Raw genomic sequence first — 7,500 nt, forward strand, 5'->3', positions numbered from 1 at the left:
TAAAAGAATTCCTGCAAAACAGAAAACAGATAGTGGTTGCAAATGACGAGAAATCAGATGAAACCCAGGTAATATCTGGTGTGCCACAAGGTACGGTTTTAGCTGCACTGCTATTTGTTATTATGATATCAGACATAGACTGTGATGTTGAAAACTCCGTAGTGAGAAGTTTCGCCGATGACACAAGAATAAGTAGAGAAATAACTTGTGATGAAGATAGGAACTCACTACAAAGAGATCTAAACAAAATATATGAATGGGCGGAGATAAATAGGATGGTATTTAACTCCGATAAATTCGAATCAATAAATTATGGAAACAGAGAAGGAATGGTGTATGCATACAAGGGACCTAATAATGAGACAATCACAGACAAGGAAGCAATTAAAGACCTTGGTGTAATGTTAAATAGGAATATGTTATGCAACGACCAAATAGCAACACTGTTGGCTAAATGTGAAGCAAAATTGGGAATGTTATTCAGACACTTTAAAACAAGAAAAGCTGAACACATGATTATGCTTTACAAAACTTATGTGCGTAGTACACTCGAGTACTGCAATGTGGTATGGTACCCACACTACCAAAAGGATATTGCGCAAATAGAGAGTGTACAAAGGTCCTATACTGCTAGAGTAGAAGAAGTTAAGGACCTTGACTACTGGGAAAGACTACAATTTTTAAAACTATACAGTCTAGAAAGGAGAAGAGAACGCTACATGATAATACAAGCATGGAAGCAAATAAAAGGAATTGCTGAAAACATCATGGAGCTTAAAATATCAAAAAGAGCAAGCCGAGGTAGATTAATAGTGCCAAAAAGCATTCCAGGTAAACTAAGAAAGGCGCACAGGACATTAATCCACTACGCACCAGCATCGATAATGCAGCGACTATTTAATGTGCTGCCAGCTCATCTAAGAAACATATCAGGAGTGAGCGTAGATGTGTTTAAGAATAAGCTCGATAAATACCTAAGATGCATCCCAGACCATCCAAGACTGGAAGATGCAAAATACACCGGAAGATGCATTAGCAACTCTCTGGTGGATATACGAGGTGCCTCACACTGAGGGACCTGGGGGAACCCAAACAAAAATAAGACGTTTCGTTCCAAATAATTAACAAGGGTCATATTTTGTTAACATTGTACTCAGTATCAATAATAAAAAAGTAATTTCTTCCTATTTTACTTTAAAGTATTCTCCAAATTTTTTTTTTTTTTAATTTTTTTCTCAAAATACATTCATTCGCCGGTTTCTCTTCGTATACCATGTTAGAAACATTTTCCGTTGGCATTTGTTTGATGGTTTAATATAAATTTATCAAATTTTTAGCTTATCGTTATGAAAATATACTAGCTAGTGATTTAGTTTTTAGATATTCCCTATATCTTCAGTTCTATTCAATTTATGAATAATTCATACAATCCCTGTCATAGTTTAAGAATATTCCTATTATTGACAACTTAAAAAAAAAGATACCTCTATAAAGAAAGAAATATATGATTTTCTCTATACTACAAATATGTTTCCTAATAATGTAAAGCTATTCCTATAACTTTCTTTTGCTGATGAATCCAATGGTATAATTCTAGGTTTTAGGAAATAATCAGGAACTCAAATATTTATCAACGAGTAGACGCTCTGGAACAATCCATCAACACTAAAGATTAGATAAATTACTAAGTTTGATTATAGGCTTAAAAACCACACATGAAATCGACAACAGAATTAATATATAGTTTATGTCTCATATAAAAAACTTTGATTCGATCTCTTTTCAATTAGGTAGCGTAAAGTTACTGATGTTTATATATATTCTTATTATTATTATCATTATTATTATTATTATTATTATTATTATTATTATTATTATTATTATTGTGATGGGCCGAGAGAGAGTTGTGACGCAAAGACAAAATGAAAACAACTGAGTGAGTTTATTATACACCACTCTCCTTTATATACAAAAGCTCAATGCAACAAGAAATTTCATGTTCAAAATCGACACCATTACCGGTGAGAAAAACAGGCATGTTTATTCAGATTCTTTTTAGTGTGAAGGAAGACTAAAAATACAAGCATAATATATACTCAAAATGATCTACGTACGATCGTGTGACAAACGGTTGGTACATGGCTCAGGCCCTAAAAATGACATACTGCACATGTTAAATAGGGAGCCTTGATCTAGAGAGGCGAACTCTAGGCGGGTCATCCGGCAGGAGATAAGCAGGTTTTAGACGATCAATGGAGACCCAATCTTCTTTGCCACGAATGTTTAGTAGGAATGCTTTCAGATTATGTCTGATCACAAGAAAAGGGCCCGTGTAAGGGGGCGTTAGCGATGGCTTGCTAGTGTCGCTGCACAGGAAGACGTGTGTTGCAGAGTGCAAGTCTGTCGGTATGTGATGCTTTGCTTGAGTCTTGTAAGTCTGGCGGCATGGAGTAAATTTTCCCACACCGTGACGTATGCACTAGAGATCGTCGGAAGAAGTTGCACAGTAGAAGGAAAAAATTCGGCAGGGATGACTAACGGGTCGCCATACACTATTTACGCTGCCGAGACGTCAAGGGCGTCTTTAGGAGTGGTCCTTAGTCCCAGGAGGACCCATTGAAGCTGAGGAAACCAGCTGGAATCCATGCAGCGGGACATCAATGCTGCTTTGAGGGTGCGATGAAAACGTTCAACCATTCCATTGGCAGCAGGGTTTTAGGCCGTTGTCTGATGTAGGGTGATGCCCAGGAGATTCGCTAATGATGTCCACGATTGAGAGGTGAAACTCATACCCCTGTCATAAGTAATATGCTCAGGGATACTATATCTTACAATCCATCCTAAGAGTAAGGCAGATGTACATGAGGTGGACGTTGCAGTTTCCATGGGAATAGCTTCAGGCCAACGAGTGGAGCGGTCGATGACGGTAAACAGGTAACGATGTCCTTGTGATGTGGGTAGGAGGCCTACAATGTCGACGTGAATGTGTGCGAGACGACGCTGAGGTTGAGGAAAGGTGCCCACTCCTGAATCCGTGTGTCGATGTACTTTAGAAGTTTGGCAAGAAGTACAGGGGTGGACCCAATCCTCAGCATCCTTATAAATGTCTTGCCAAATGAGCTTCATCTTCAGCAGCTGTGCAGTAGAACGGCACGAGGGATGTGAAAGGCCGTGAATGAAATCAAACACCTGCTGGCGCATGGGAGCAGGAATCCAAGGTCGCGGTCTACCAGTACTGATGTCACAGAATGGGGTGGTGTTGGAGTCTTCAGGGGGAAGTTTTCCCAAGAGAGGGACGTGCAGGATGTTCTACATTCTTGATACTATGGATACTATGTAACCCAATCCCAGTTGAATGGCAGCCAACGTGTTTCTTGACAGGGCATCAGCAATGGGATTCCTTTTCCCAGGGACGTATTGAAGGGTGCAATTATATTTAGCCATGGCGGAGAGATGTCGGTGTCAGACTGTCGAGTGAAGGCGTGCACCAGAGGCATGTGGGATCTGCAAATGACGAAGGGTGTACCTTCTAAGAAAAGGCGAAAGTGACGGACAGCCAAGTGCACCGCCAGCAATCCGTGACCGAAGGTAGAATAACCCGATTCTGCCTTGGACAGTTTTCTGCTGAAGAAGGCCAATGGGCGGGGCGAACCGATGACCACCTGCTCAAGTACTACACCAATAGCGATGTCGCTGGCATCGGTGGAGAGAAGTAGAGGGGCATGTGGGATAGGAAAAGTGAGAGCTGCAGCTGTTGATAGGCCCTTCTTGGCATTGCAGAAGGCTGCTTCTTGAAAGGGACCCCACTTCAAGTCCTTTGGCTTGCCCTTGATGGAGGTGTAAAGGAGAGCAAGAGTGGAGGCAATGGCTGGCAGAAAACGGTGATAATAGTTGATCATGCCCAAGAATTTCCGCAGAGCTTTGACGGTTGAGGGCGTGGGAAAGTCCTAAATGGCTGCTACCTTCTCAGGGAGGGAATGGACTCCTTCATGAGTGATGAAGTGCCCTAAGAACAACACTTCGTTGGCCCCAAAGGTACACTTGTCGTACCGGACTACAAGGCTGTTTTGTTGCAGGCGGTCGAGCACAATGCGCAGGTGATGGAGGTGTTCCTCTTTTGAGGAGGAGAACACACGTATGTCATCCACATAACATACACAGAAGGGGAGGTCCCCTAAGATGCCATCCTGAGACGATGAAACATGGCCCCAGCATTACGAAGGCCAAAACATGAGTAATTGAAGGTGTATGTACCAAACGGAGTGGTGATGGCGGTCTTGGGGATGTCTTCTGGGTTCAGAGGCACCTGGTAATGCCCCTTCAGGAGTTCGAGCGTAGAGAAAACCTTCACTTTGTGCAGGTAGGAGGTCACGTCGGCAATGTTTGGGAGGGGGTAGTGATCCGGTTCTGTTTGCATGCTCAGGTGCCTGTAATCCCTGCACGGACGGAGGGAGCCGTCTTTCTTCAAAACGATGTGTAAGGGTGACGACCATAGGCTGGAAGCCTTTTGGCAAAGGCCCATTTCCTCCATTTTGGCGAATGTCTATTTAGCGGCTACCAATTGTTCCGGTGCCAGATGTCTGAATTTTGCGAAGACTGGGGGTCCCGTCGTCTTGATATGGTGATATATACCGTGCTGGGCTGGAGCCATGGGCGTTTGGCAAAGTTCTGGATGGAAAACTTCATGGTATGACGTGAGGAGGTGGGCGTACGCATCTGTGGTTGCGCTGATGTGGAGAGTGAGGTAGTGGGGACGGGTTGAAGAGGTGCCGACAAGTACGAGTCTGCGTTGACCAGACTTTGGTGGGCGACATCGACCAGAAGGGGGAAATGAGAGAGGAAATTCACACCGAGGATTAGCAATATGACCTAAGCGACGAGAAACTTCCAATTAAATTTACCGTTCCCAAAGGATAATGTGAGGTTCTCGTAACCGTAGGTGCATATCGCAGATCCGTAGGCAGCAACCAAGCAGACGCCGGCAGACAGACTACGTCGTGTCCTGAAGAGTTCCCATGGCAAAAGAGAACGACATGCACCCGTGTCTACCAAAAATCGCACGCCCGTTCCTGCATCATATAAAAAAAAAAGATTAGAAACACGGGAGGCCACTGTCACAAGCGATGGCCTACTTACACGTTTTTAGGCCACTGACAATACTTGGCACATTTCTTCGCGGTTTCCCCGAATCTGAAGTGGTGGTAGCAAAACTGCGGGGGATGGGAGGTAGTAAATGGCTGTAGCAGTCGTTGCTTTGGGGCGTGAGCGAGTGGAGGGTGGTGAGTGGATTTGTCGCCGCTTCGGCATGTAGGCGTGTATGTCCTACGGCATTCACGTCAGCTTCGGTTGATGTTGAATAGGCGTCCTCTTTGTCAGGGGTAGAGGTGTTGATCAAGGTCTTGAAGTGGCTGTCCATAAGGGCATCGGCTTTGGTCATCAAGTCCTTTATAAGTAAACTATCGACATCGGGTATGGCAGCGCGTATAGGTCCGGGTAAATGGCGTATCCAAAGGGCACGAAGTAGGTTCACCTCACGAGGAGAGCCGTCTGTGGCAGGTTGCAGGCGAGCGATGCTGGTCATTTCCCTGAGGGCAAGCAAAGCCCATTGGTCCCCCAACGGTTGTTGCGAGAGCTGAAAAGCTTTGCTATACGGGCGGCTGGCGACGGCAAGTACTGCTGCAGAAGGTATGTTTTGAATGCGTCATATGCTATTAGGGTGTCTCCTCGTTCACAAAGCTAGTCAGATATTTCCGGGAAGGTGTCCTCGGGTATCGCCGCGAGAATATAATCTGCTTTGGTGGTTGACCGAATCACGCCCTTGATGCGAAACTGGACTTCTGTGCGCTGAAACTAGGCAAACGCCTCTTCGCTGGCGAATGATGATAGTTTCAATGGGGGAGACGCAGCAATAACTTCCGTAGAGTCCGCCATAGTACCAACGATGGAGGGGCGAGGGGGGTGGAAGGCGTGAGGAGCGAGTCGACTTCCTGGGTCAGCAGTGTGACGTGCCGAGAAAAGGTTGTTACTCAACGACAGGATGAAAGCAACTGAGTGAGTTTATTATAGAACATTCTCCTGTATATACAAAAGCTCATTGCAACAAGAAATTTCATGTTCAAAATCGACACCATTACCAGTGAGAAAAACAGGCATGTTTATTCAGGTTCTTTTTAGAGCGAGGGAAGAGCGAAAATACAAGCATAATATATACACAAAATGAACTATGTACGATCGTGTGACACACTGTTGGCACATTATTATTATGATTATTATTATTATTATTGTTATTATTATTATTAATTGCGAAGTTACAACCCTAGTTGGAAAAGCAAGATGCCATAAACCCAAGGGCTCCAACAGAAAAAAATAGCCCAGTGAGGAAAGGAAATAAGGAAATAAATAAATGATGAGAGCAAATTAACAATAAATCATTCTGAAAACAGAAACAACGTCAAAACAGATATGTGATATATAAACTATAAAAAGAATTGTGTCAGCCTGTTCAACAAAAAGCATTTGCTGCAACTTCGAACTTTTGAAGTTCTACTCATTCAACTACCCGATTAGGAAGATCATTCCACAACTTGGTAACAGCTGGAATAAAACTTCTAGAATACTGTGTAGCATTGAGCTTCATGGTGGAAAGGACCTGGCTATTAGAATTAACTGCCTGCGTAATATTAAGGACAAGAGGGAATTGTCCAGGAAGATCTGAATGTAAAGGATGGTCAGAATTATGAAAAATCTTATGCAACATGCATAATGAACTAACTAAACGACGATGCCAAAGATTAATATCTAGATAAGGAATAAAAAATTCAATAGACCGTAAGTTTCTGTCCAAGAAATTAAGATGACAATCAGCAACTGAAGACCAGACAGGAGAAATATTCTCAAAACAGTGTAGAATGTAACAATTAAAAGACTTCTTCAGAATAGATTGATCACCAAAAATCTTGAAAGACTTTCTCAATAAGCCAATTTCTTTGAAAACTAAATTTTAAAGCATAATATAAACTTAAAGAAACATTATCACTACTGAGATCCGGATGTTGAGGAATCACTCTTCGTGACCTTCTTACGGTCATACTTTAAGTTTCGTTATGATTCAACTTCATACCCCATAATTTGCACCATGCACTAATTTTACCAAGATCTCTATTAAGAGATATAGCAACTCCATATCTACATTAAGGGATGGAATTGATGCAAAGCGAGTAGCGTCATCTGCATATGCAACAAGCTTGGTTTCTAGGCCAAACTCCATGTCATGTGTATATAGTATGATAAGTAATGGGCCAAGAGTATTACCCTGTGGAACACCAGGTATCATATTCCTATACTTACTATGGTGCCCATCAACAACCACTCTTTGAGATGTATTTTTTAGAAATTCAATAATGATGCTAAGAAACGACCCATCCACTCCCAACTTTTGGACTTTGAAAACAAGGGCCTCATGATTAACATGGTCAAAGGCAGCACTAAAATCAAGGCCAA

This window comes from Palaemon carinicauda, chromosome 12, assembly GCF_036898095.1.
Source record: "Palaemon carinicauda isolate YSFRI2023 chromosome 12, ASM3689809v2, whole genome shotgun sequence".
Taxonomy (NCBI): Eukaryota; Metazoa; Arthropoda; class Malacostraca; order Decapoda; family Palaemonidae; genus Palaemon; species Palaemon carinicauda.